This window comes from Oncorhynchus mykiss, chromosome 25, assembly GCF_013265735.2.
Source record: "Oncorhynchus mykiss isolate Arlee chromosome 25, USDA_OmykA_1.1, whole genome shotgun sequence".
NCBI lineage: Eukaryota > Metazoa > Chordata > Actinopteri > Salmoniformes > Salmonidae > Oncorhynchus > Oncorhynchus mykiss.
Window position 1 is genome coordinate 20,689,288 of NC_048589.1, and position 12,744 is coordinate 20,702,031.

The 12,744-nt window shown below is 41.5% G+C and overlaps 2 protein-coding genes across 3 annotated transcripts in view; one reads left to right on the forward strand and one right to left on the reverse strand.

The window, feature by feature from the left end:
- The window catches only part of tmem63c (transmembrane protein 63C), a 51,443-nt gene extending 40,396 nt beyond the window's left edge, over positions 1-11,047 (reverse strand). Inside the window, exon 1 of one of the 2 annotated variants that reach the window (XM_021584872.2) lies at positions 10,905-11,047. The gene's annotated coding sequence lies outside the window, so the exon portion shown is untranslated. Of the gene's footprint in view, positions 1-10,443; positions 10,653-10,904 lie in introns of those variants that run through there. The other variant, XM_036962784.1, reaches the window with a different exon arrangement.
- Positions 11,048-11,687: 640 nt separating this feature from the next.
- The window catches only part of zdhhc22 (zinc finger DHHC-type palmitoyltransferase 22), a 2,883-nt gene continuing 1,826 nt past the window's right edge, over positions 11,688-12,744 (forward strand). Inside the window, exon 1 of the mRNA XM_021584877.2 lies at positions 11,688-12,073. The gene's annotated coding sequence lies outside the window, so the exon portion shown is untranslated. The remainder of the gene's footprint in view (positions 12,074-12,744) is intronic.

The following is a 12,744-nucleotide window of genomic DNA, read 5'->3' on the forward strand; positions in this document are numbered from 1 at the left end:
ACATTTTCAAATGTACTAAAAATAAAACAGAAATACCTTTACATAAGTATTCAGACAATTTGATATGAGATATGAAAATTGAGCTCAGGTGCATCCTGTTTCCATTGATCATCCTTGAGATGTTTCTACAGCTTGATTGGATCCACCTGTGGTAAAATAAATAATTTGGAAAGGCACACACCTGTCTATATAAGGTCCCACAGTTGACGGTGCATGTCAGAGAAAAAAAAAACAAGCCAAGAGTTCCAAGACAGGATTTTGTCGAGGCACAGATCGGGTGAAGAATACCAAAATATTTCTGTAGCATTGAAGGTCCCCAAGAACACAATCAGTCTTAAACGGAAGACGTTTAGAACCTCCAAGACTCTTTCTAGAGCTGGCCAACAGGCCAAACTGAGCAATCAGGGGAGAAGGGCCTGAATACTTATGTAAAATTTCATATTTTCCATATATAGATATATATTTTTTATAATTAAAAAAAACATTTCTAAAAACCCGTTTTTGCTGTGTCATTATGGGGTATTGTGTGTAGATTGATGAAAATGTGTTTTTTTAAATCAATTTTAGAATAAAGCTGTATTGTAAAGAAAATTTGGAAAAAGTCCAGGTCTGAATACTTTGTGAAGGCACTGTAATTCTGTCACTATCAATTGATTAAGCTATTGACTTTATGTACAATGGAAGATGTTTAAACCCAGACAGCTTTTAGGGAAACACTTGTGACCTTCGCCCATTGAGTTAAGCTACAGAAGAAGAGTAGCCAGCAGTTAAGGCTTACATTTTTCTGCATCAGTAGGCTTACTTTGTCTGGGGTAGAAAAGGTACCATACCATGCTCAGATTCCTTACGATGCCTCAGATTTAATCATTTGCAAAATAGTGACAGTTTCTTTGCAAACAAGACACACTGATTTGGCATTGGAGAAATATGATGAGATGAACACACAGGCCTCGCAGTCCATTTTTTTAGCCTGTAATTCTGGTAATTTGTTTGGTATGAAAAAAAGATTCTGCCTCCTAAGGCACTGCATCGCAGTGCTTGCTGTGCCACTAGAGATTCTGGGTTCAAGTACAGGCTCTGTCACAGCCGGCCGCAACCAGGAGACCCAAGGGGCGGCACACAATTGGCCCAGCGTCATCCGGGTTAGGGGAGGGTTTGGCTGGCAGGGATGTCCGCGCACTAGTGACTTCTATGGCGGGCCGAGCGCTGACACGGTCACCAGGTGTACGATGTGTCTTCCGACACATTGGTGCGGCTGGCTTCCGGGTTAAATGGGCATTGTGTCAAGAAGCAGTCTGGCTTGGTTGGGTTGTTTCGGAGGATGCACGGCTCTCGACCTGCGCCTCTCGAGTCCGTACGGGAGTTGCAGCGATGAGACAATTGGATAACATGAAAAAGGGGTGATTTTTTTTTTTTACAAAAAAATTACGTAGAATTGACATGACATTTTCATACCTGCAAATACGATAAATTCATGCAATGCTTGAAACTATAAAGGAGATCTTTCCACCCCTACCTGTCTGCAAACCCACAACCTTCTGACCCGCACTCCCGGTAATACCTATACCCCGGTATGGTACAGAAACGGTATGAACATCTGGATACTGCCAAACACTAGTTATTACAGCAGTATCCTGATTGAGTCACCAATTTTCAGTTAGGCTGGGCCGTAATCACAGCTGGTTTTGTGATCAAAGCTGCTGCTAGCGCATGAGAGGAACACGCTGTAGTCCCGAATTTGATTTACCCAAGTCGAACAAGGAATAGACAGTGATGTTCAAGCATGTTCACACAAAGCAGCCAACGATTGAGGTTATAGAGATTCTCAATATTCATTATATCTAATAAGTAGGGTACTGACATACAGTAGGACTTATGAAAGGCATGTCTCATTTCAAGAGAAATACTAAGAGATTTTCTTCCTAGAAAAGACCTTTGGGATACAGTTTGTTCTTCCTAATAATTAACATCGTTTTACATGACAGTGATACCAGGGAAAAGGTTGCTAAGGGTCAGCCCATGGGTAACAACCGCGCTGAAACATTTCTGGAGGGAGATATAGGGGGCAGATCAAAGACATACTGCACCCAAAGAATAAACACATCACCTGACTCCATACAATATGATGCATCTGACATTGCCTACTGTATTAAATACAAAGACAAATAAAGAGACAAGGATTCCTGCACAGTAAAACCTTCAGTTAGATCCAGATTCATTACCTGCTTCAGTGAGCAGATGACACCAGGGGAAGACAGTCCTGCCATGGCACAGAAATTAACCATAAATCAAGTGTGAACTCAAATTGACTCAACTGCCATTGTCACCTCGACAACTGTCAGTCACTCACTCACTCTGGGATAAAGGACCGTCTCTAAAGGATGACTGGCAATTACCATAAATAAAACAATGAACCTGCTAGAGTTCCTGTGCTTGAATGCACCGACAGGAATCTGTTTGTTGTTTAACAAGCTGTCTCGCCCTGTCACTGTTCGTTTGTGTTGGAAGAGTTGTTTCCTTTACATGGAAAAGTCTACGGTTGGGAAAAGAGGGATGAATTCTCCATTATCAGCTTATTCTCCAAGTACCCAGAGCTTGCGGAATACAAATGAGCTTTTACATAACTCTCATACCTCATATTCTCATGGCCGAGATACGCTACAATCGCAGAGGTGAAGTCAAAAAGAGGATGTCCTTGCTGCAAGAAATACATTAAACTGAATGAATAAAGGAGAAGGTTGAGGAATCTAGAAGGACTGTTCAGCATTTGGTTACATAGCTAAAATTCAGATAAATTGCATCAGCATTTGATTATATATCAACAAAAAAATTAAGACTTCCTTCAAAATAGCCCCTCTTAAAAAGCCCCTCTCAATCCACTTTCCTAAAGCTTCTCCAGTCCATTGGTCTATTAACCAGCCAGTGACATCCCACTGACATGAAAGCAGGGCACGCCATCAGACAAGGACACACCACTTTCACCCTCTCCACAGGCTACTGACGGGGTCTGAGGCTCCCTAATTGAAATGAAAGAGATTTTGAAGCCAACACCTGAAGACCACTGGGGTGATTTCTGGCGTCGCTCACTTGTCACAGGAAAGAGGAAAGCCCTGCAACAATCCTCCGTATAAGCACTGAGATGAGTGAAAACTGCTGTATCAAAACAACGGAGCTCTGATAACAGAAGGCTGTGAAATATCCATGAGCAGAGTCACACAGCTAGTGACGAAGTGTGAATCTATCCCTAATAGCTCCTATTATGTTTACAATATTTAGTCATGCAATTGGATTTAAAGCCATAAGACTGCATCTCTCTGCTAATAGGTTCTATTGGAATAGGCTAAATACTCGTTTTTGTGTGTCAGGTTTACTTCAGTACCACAGTTTGTTTAGGCCTGAGCAATTCTGGTAGTCCGCAGACCACAGGCTACTGAGGAACCTCCATCTGTCTATAGAGACAGGGGGTTCTTAAAAGGAAAATTCCACCCAAAAACTATTAGTCCATTGTTGACATAGTCCCAAATTGTGTTGCTTGTCAGTATGGTTGCACATTGTGGGGAGAATTCAGAGGTGGAAACTTTCCGTGGGAATAGATGGGAATTAACAGAAATATATGCAAATTAATATTAATAACATTTAAATGTTTTTTGCATTGGACAAATTTACCAAATATGGAGACAGAAACAAACATTTTACCGCATCATAAGTAGACATAATTGCAAATGATTAAATCCTTCCAATAGAAAAAAAACTACTTAGTTACGAATTGAACTTTAAATGAGTTGACTCTTCACATGGGATGATTTCACTGAACAACAAAAGGGAATATTGAATGATCCCCATAGATCCATCGCATCTCCCAAAATGTTTTAAACATACATCTGTGAAATGATAATCAAAGCTTTAGTTTCTAGACGGTCTTCCTCTCGGGCTTCCATGTCTTCTCCCAGGACCTCATCAATGTCCACCTCTTGAACATCAGACTGAGGCCTCATCTTCACGGTCACTTTCCAACCCTGTTGAGGATGGCTTCTTGTCAGGCTCAAAAAGCCTCAAATTTGCCCGGATGGCCACCAATTTTTAAACCCTTGTATTGGTCAGCCTGTTGCGTGCTTTGATGTGTGTGTTCCCAACAAGGACCATTTGCGCTCTGAGGCGGCTGATATTGGTGGGATTTGGATTATGATGGAGGAAACAGGGGAAAGCGCCTCAGATCCACAAAGTCCCTTCCACCAGGTGGCTGATGAGATATGTTGGCACGACTACCATATTGATTCTCCATCCCAAAGCCCTTGCTTAGAAGTGTACTTCGCCAGGCTGCCAAGAACCTTGCCTTCATCCAGGCCAAGGTGGCGAGACACGGTAGTGATGACACCATAGGCCTGGTTGAGCTCTGCACCAGACAGGATGCCCTTGCCAGCATACTTGGGGTCCAACATGTATGCTGCGGCGTGTATGGGCTTCAGGCAGAAGTCTTCACACTTTTTGATGTATTTCAGAACTGCAGTTTCCTCTGCTTGGAGCAACCCTGAAGTGGGCAGGGCAGTACGGATTTCTTCTCTTACATCTGCAAGCAGAGTCTGAACATCAGACAGGATGGCATTGTCTCTCCCAATCTGTGCAATGGCTACTGCTATAGGTTTCAGGCTGCTTACCACTCTCTTCCAAAATACATCATCCAGGAGGATCCTCTTGATGGGCCTGTCCATATGGGCAGACTGTGATCTGGCCATTTCTTGTCGAGACTCCTTCCCCTCCTGGACTGTCAAACATGACAACACCCCCCCAACGGGTGTTGCTGGGCAGATTCAATGTGGTGTTCTTATTCTTCTTACTTTGCTTGGTGAGGTAGATTGCTGATATAACTTGATGACCCTTCACATACCTAACCATTTCCTTGGCTCCCTTGTAGAGCGTATCCATTGTTTTCAGTGCCATGATGTCCTTGAGGAGCAGATTCAATGCATGAGCAGCACAGCCAATGGGTGTGATGTGAGGGTAGGACTCCTCTACTTTAGACCAAGCAACCTTCATGTTTGCAGCATTGTCTGTCACCAGTGCAAATACCTTCTGTGGTCCAAGGTCATTGATGACTGCCTTCAGCTCATCTGCAATGTAGAGACCGGTGTGTCTGTTGTTCCTTGTGTCTGTGCTCTTGTAGAATACTGGTTGAGGGGTGGAGATGATGTAGTTAATTATTCCTTGTCCACGAACATCACGAACGACCACCCATTAGAGATGATTGCAATACAGTCCGCTTTCCCTATGATTTGCTTGACCTTCACTTGAACTCTGTTTCCAGCAAATAAGTTGATAAAGCATGTCTGGTTGCTGGGCGAAGAACATTCAGAAATATTTTCCAATACCCATTGCCTGTGAGCATCAGAAGTGAACCAGTTGCATTCACAGCTCGTGCAAGACATTCATAAGCATTTCTCTGACTACGTTCCTCCATTGAGTCAAAACAACTTCTGATTCCAGGAGGACCATGAGCTGTTGCTATCGATAAGGTGTTTGATTCATCATTTTGACCCCAAATAGAAGTAGAGGGACATTTGTCAGAGGTTGCTTCTTGTGAGCGCTGAGGGAACTATATGCACTTGGCCAGCTGATTCTGCATCTTTGTTGCATTCTTCGCATATGATTTGGTACAGTATTCACAAAAGTACACAGATTTTCCTTCTACATTAGCTGCAGTAAAATGTCTCCACACATCAGATAGTGCCCGTGGCATTTTCCTGTAAAGATTAGAAAAAAATTGTAAAAAACAAATAATTCCATGTACAGATAAATAGTTTAGCAGTTAGATTAAAAAACTCATTTTGTAAGATAAATGTTTTAAAATGAAATATGTATGAAACAGGTCAATTAACACTCAGTTAGCAGGCTCAAGCAAGCTAAAAACCCAAATGGTATCAAAAACTAACAAGCAGAAATTGTTAACAAGTTAGAAATGATTTAAAACTACTATTTACTAGTTAACAAAAAAATGGTCATATAAAATATATTCACCCCATGCAGTATTGTAATCAAAACTTACCAGAAAGCATGCAGTCCTTGGCTCAGATAGTGTAGTAGTGTAGTAGTGTGGGCTCAATAGCACTCATTTCTGTGCAAGATCTTGAGAATCAGCTGTTCATGTGATGGAATAGTGCACTGTATATGTGATGGAAGAATGCACTGTGCATGCAGAGAATTGCAATTCCATTGAATTGGGGATAGTTTAACTAAAATATGCCACAAGACCTAGAATTGCCTTATGTGTATCCCACAACTTCATCAAAGTTATAAGCTAACTTTGATGAATTTAAGCAAAATTCCCAGGTCCAACTTCCCATGGAAAATGTCCAGAAATTTACCAGAAGGTTTCCGACCCTTTGCAACCCTATGTGTCAGTAATCAACTTTAAGATATGTACCTTTCAAAATTCAGAAATCATCCCGTATGATGCATTTTACATCATATAATGCAAAACGCAGTGTCATATGGGGAGGATTTCGGTATTTTGAAATCAAAATACTACATCAACAATGGACAAATGAAATAAATACAAAAATATAGTTTTGGGGTGGAATTTTCCTTTAAGAGACCCAGGCTGGAGGAGGGGGACAGGACACAATCTGCTGCTCCCCACCTGTTCTAAAGCCGGGGTGGAGGGGGTCTTTCTCCTTCCCACACACACAGCTGAGAGGACCATTTTCTGGCCAAGGTAGCATCATCGCTCTCAGCCCCTTACTGAAGGCTGAGTGATCCATAACGTGCATGGGGTGAGGACTGCGCACACACTCGCCTTGTTTAACAAACTGAACACCTGCTTCCTGTCTGCACTACACATGCTCAGTAGGCCCACTGAGGAGCACTGTCACTGTGCATATGCCTTGTTTGTGGAGTAGACTATGCCATTGATCATTGGATCCAGTCTGGCAGTTTAAGTAGATCTTGTTTTGTAGCCTACAAATGAAGATCATTCGTGCTACTATACAAACTAGAGGCTAATCATTTAAGCATCTAGGCAAACTGTAGAATAAGAAACAAGGGATCTAAAACCACATCACAACACATTTGCCTTGAGAGAGATCGGTTCCAAGTCAGTAACTATGTTCCCATCCAGTTTATACGGTTCCAACCGTATGAAGAAAATATATCCCGACAGCTGTGATGGAAACTGGAAGTTTCGGTACAAATGTATAAATGCTGACAGATCATTTGTTCGTTCGACATGGTGGGATCTTTGTGTCATTAAAATGAATTATTTCAAGGAACGGTGGCGGAAACACCTTTATGCGTAAATATTGATATAATAACCATCAAATCAAAGTAAACTTGAAGTCACTCGATGATGTGGTGTGTGGTCCTCCTACAATTTGGGAAACTACAGTTTATTAGGCTACAGATGAAATAACAGGTTGGTGAAAGTGCACAGGGATCTTGATGCTCCTTTCCAATAAATATCGAGGGTCTTATTCTGGTGACATGATAATCGATGCTTGACTGCCGTTTGACAAATATTCTAGCTCTTATCCATAATAATCTCATCATGTAGACTAGCCTACCCACACTGTTTCTGTGAGCTGTTGGCTAGAGCACACATACCAAGACCAGAGTCCATTTGCTATTTAACGCAACAGTTTGTGACAAAACTATCCGTAGAGTTCAACATGCAATGGGAACACACTGTATTTCAGATTGTTATTCAGTACATGACACTTTAAGCGAAAAAGTACATTTTGTGTGCACTACATCAGGCACAGCCTTTTATCCACAACAAATAAATATGGAAACATCTCTGGCATTGATTTTATGCAGATTTTAGAATATTTGCATGAAAATCTGTCATCAATTGGATGGAAACCTAGCTGGTGATGTCTAAATAAAATCTGCCAGACATCAACAGATTGATCTATCAAATTAAGAAAAATATTTTTAAAAGGGCAGTGGCATACAAACACAACCCACATAGAATGACTTATGAGAATCAAAAACACATTCATTACCCATGTAACAGGCAGAAAGATGAATGACATGGATGAAGCCAATTAGAGGCACTGAGTGCAACATGGGAAAACCCACAAATCACAGGCTTCTCCACGGGCTCCTGTGCAGTAACAGACCAGGCCCCAGTAAGAGGCCTCACCGAGTCTGAGGGGTCAGTCCGATACAAACAGCATAGCCCTGGGCAGTGGGGAGTCTTGGATGGGGAGTCATGAGACTTATGAGAGGGTAAGGTCAGTATCATTCCTAAGGAAGATGCAAGGTAGAGACATGACACTGTTGGTACATATCTATGGGGGAAAAATTAACTGATGTGAGGGGAAGCTGAGTAAAAATAGGGCATTTAGCAGAAAAACATATTGCTGGTTTGTAGGCTTATAATATAGTGTTGTTGCTCTCCTCTGTCAGTAATCATGCCAACTATGAGCTAGGTTGTGTGGGAAGGAGTCCCTGAGGACCCATGCCGAATGGCATGAAAATTCACAGCAGGCGTTCTACTGCAAAAAAAAATGATCCTAGAGGATCCTAGACTAATCCAAACAAACCAATAAGCACAGATATGGTAATAGGTATACCAAGAAGAGCACAGGAGAAAGTTTCAAAACGCATCCATATCAATAAGAAGCCAAAACGCAGCTAATAAGATGTTTGCTGAAAATATTTTTGATTTCTACAGGTTAGTTTTGTGGGAGGGTTTCTGCTCACATGGATGGCTGAGTCATGCGCTTTGAAAACATGACTGGAGGAGATGAGTCACAGTAATACATATCACCATCTCACATCTGATGCAATTGACACGTACTCCCTCCCTCACGCACGCACACATGCCCCTGCCTACACAAGCACCCTTTCTCTCTGTCTCTGAATAGAGGGGCTAATTATGCCTGGTTATTGCTCATCAGAACAGGTTGTTAGCCTCTTGTGAAATATTTTAATAGCTAGTTCTTCCCAGATCACATTACAGTTCAAAGCCTAGGCCAGGGTTCAGGTGCAGGATGGCTACACCTCTCCTGTCTGGCATGGCACTGATTAGCTGATCTCTAGATCATGATGTGCGGTTAATGCCAAATTGATTGAAGCTGTCCAGTCACGTGTGGTTCTGAAAATACAGAAAGCATGTAAACCCAGAAGCATGAATGGGGACTCTCTCGTACTTCTAATGTGCAAGCTCACTTGTCATTTCCTGCCTACACAAAATACAGACAAACTCAGAAACATGAGGCAGGCAGACTCCCCCTTCCCTGTCGCCAACACAGGCTACAGATCCCACACAACCAGGCCAGACGCAACATGCTGGGATAGGGGGAGATATCAACTTTCAATCTCAGCCAACAGTCTGATCAAATATTCATGACTCTGTTGTTTGGAAATGACAATGGCAACATTCATAATCTGCTCCTTCTCCATCAGAGACCTGGTTTGTGATGTTTGAATTGGCAAAACAATGGATATGGTACTGTAGATAACACAGTTCTTCCTTTTAACACTCTAAATGAGCTCTCAGCTCCTCTATTAAGACATTCAACATTGTTTACCAATGCTATCAACAAGATCTCTGGACATTTTGAATTACTGGGAAGGTCAATACATCTGAGATTATGCATATAGGCTACTGCCTACTGGCATCCAAAATAAATCAAACTGGTTGAAACATAAATAGATAACCTTTCATTCAACATAAAATGAAAAACAATTATAGCTTGCATTTCAAAGCTACTGGTGTTTGCTGCAGGCTGCCCTGATTGTAATGGACCAACTGTAAATCATGAGCTTGAAATTAGTCAAAATAATCAAATAGCTTGAGTTTAGACTAAAGTGAAGTAGTGCATATGCTGCATGTGCTCAATAGCACTGACAATAGAAACAAAACAGCTTCTGAATATTGATTCAACAGGTTCAACTGCTTACATTATGCAGAATCCACATACTTTTCAACACAGCATGGGTGTTCTTAGGCATCTTGACTTGGTTTAGAGATATCATCTTCATTTGCTGGATTAGACATGGATACACGCCCCCATAAAAGACCAATGAGTAGGCCTATCACACGTAGTAGAAACAATGGACCACGAATGATGCCTACCATGGACAGACTACAGACAAATACCTACTGTTTATATTTCTTTCAATAAGGCAGAACACTGCACACACCAGCTATAGTCCATTAATTATGTAAACCACTGTGCCAGGTGTGTGACTGCAAGCATAAAATACTTTAAGGCAGATAGAGATATCTAAACCACGTTTAATCAGACATCTTAGAAGAACCAGCTGATGTAACCGATGCTGGTTTTCTTCAAAAGGCTACAGCGTTCAACCTAAATGTATCCAAAGAGCGCAAAGTGGTTAACTGTGCAGGCGGCGCATGGGCACTAATCAACTACACAATGCAGCCGCCGGTGTAGTATGGTGAGGAGTGTGTTTGTCAGGGCGTAAATCTCTGCCACATACCTTCGGTGTCGCACTCACCGACGGATCGCTGCACAATAACTAATTCTGATCTAACGAACACGCAACGTAACTAAAAATATCCTTTATGCTTTAAGATAAGAGAGCAGTCTTTTGACAGGCCAAGTCACTACAAGTTATTCGAATGAACCAATAGCCTACATATTAATGTCTCCAACATCAATTCTCCAATGCTTCCCATCAAACATTTTAGGGTAACGACAGTTTTTTTTCGCCTTCCGGTATGATTCCCGTTGTTTTTTCTTTTTATAGCGGTTCACTTAACTAACGTAGTGGCTGTTCACTGCAGTAGGGTACTATCAAAACAGTAAATCCGCCCACTTTTTAAAGATAACTTAAAAATCAGCCGCCGCTAACCTCATAATTCGCTTGCACATTTTTCCATATTTAATCATATTAATAAACCGACATTGGATTAAATTCATAATGTTAATGTGGCTCACCTCTTAAATGCTCCTTATCGCTGGCGTCCGGTCGGGATGATGCTGCTTATTTTTGCATCAGTCACAAGAAACAAGAGGAGGAACTCCCTGCACAGGCGCCGTCTGTAAATAAGACACCTGCCCAAGATAAGAGAACAAACGTGTTTCAGTATAGACCAGCTTTTATTGTTTTGACTGAATTTTTACATTAAGGAATTTTATTCAATGTTATAGGCTATGGCGGTCCACTTCTTTCACACCTTCATGAGAATGTGGAATCATTAGCCTACACACGTTTAAATGTGTTAATATGACATAACATTGGCCTGTACTTAACTCGATTTTAATAATAGGCATTTAGAAATATCCTATTTGTAGTATACTGTCTGTCTACTCTGTATGTTTGGAAGGTAAACGTTTTACAAGTGTAGATGCATCTAATCATGCTTAGACCACGGCCACACTCGGAAGTTGAATATGACTACTCATTGACGAAGCATCATCGCCACCTGCTGGATAATACTTTTTGCGCCAGACCTGCGCTGGAAGTGACTTGCGCAGACAAAAGAATGTGTAGCCTAGTAGGCTAAACACGTACAGTAAAATTAGAAATCTGTCAAAATATTGTCAAAGGTTACATTGGTAGAAACATCATGCGATAATTACTTATATAGAGAATAGAAAGCCGATCATACAATCTCATGGCCATTTAAAGGCGGTATTGACAACAAAATGGTTCAACAGCATATGATTGTCTTCATAGAGATAGATAGAGGACTCATCTTATATATGTACTATTACAGCGTCTGCGACAAAATGGGCAGTGCCATTGATGCTACAACCTATAGGAATCCCAACACAGTTGACTACTTTGACTACTGTAAAATGGCGGAAGCATGGTGGAAGCTCTCAATGGCGTTGCCCATGCTAGAATAGAATTTGGACCACTAGAGGCCTCTATCATTCTCTATGGTTGTCCTCTATCCTTATGACCGCATCCACGCCAACAGGCGGTGCTAGACAATCCAGAAACATCGCAGAATGAACGAACAAGCTCATTAACTATCGTCTTGACAGCGCAAGAGCTCTTCGTTTTTGAATGAGTTATCCATTGCCAGTGCCTGCGCACATGAGGATTCCGCTAAGGTGCTGAAAGGACAGCTCCTGGGAATCAACAGAGCCGACGACAGGTACAGTATGTCTCAGTAGGCCGGTAGCTCCTGCTTGAAAGGGAAAGGTGTTGTTGAGTACTCTGTAGCCTACATTACTGTTATCTCGATTGTTCAGATAACGGAACAAAACTAAGCTGCAAATTGTGTTTTCCATCTCTATAAATAACCATGGACCTTGTAGCCTATTCAAGGGTTCTATAAGCACATAGGGAAAATAACTCGCAAAGTCCTTGGACATTATTTTCATGTGCCTTGGTTCAGTACAGTAGGCTACTGTACTGAACCACCGATTCTGCCAAACACTGAAAAAATATCGCAGCATCTTCCATGTATAGACGGTAACCTTGTGATTTCAGGTCAGATTCATTAAGGAATTCTAACCATTCACAGTGACAATGGCAAGCAATGTTGGACTTTTTTCTATATGGAGCATCAGTCACAATATCTCTCTGGTCAGACAGCAGGCTATCCCCTTCGTTAACTTTGATTTCGTTGGTCAAAATATAACCACACAATAGGCTACAGGGAATGAATGCCACAATTGTGAACTCAGTTTCTGTTGTTTTTCTATAGAGAACAAGATCTTGTTGGTGGAATCATCTGTTTGTAGAGATTTGCAGATCCAGATTAGCTAATTTAGGAGTGCCAGATGTTAATTTCGGCAAGATGCCTATGTAATTCTGTTTAAT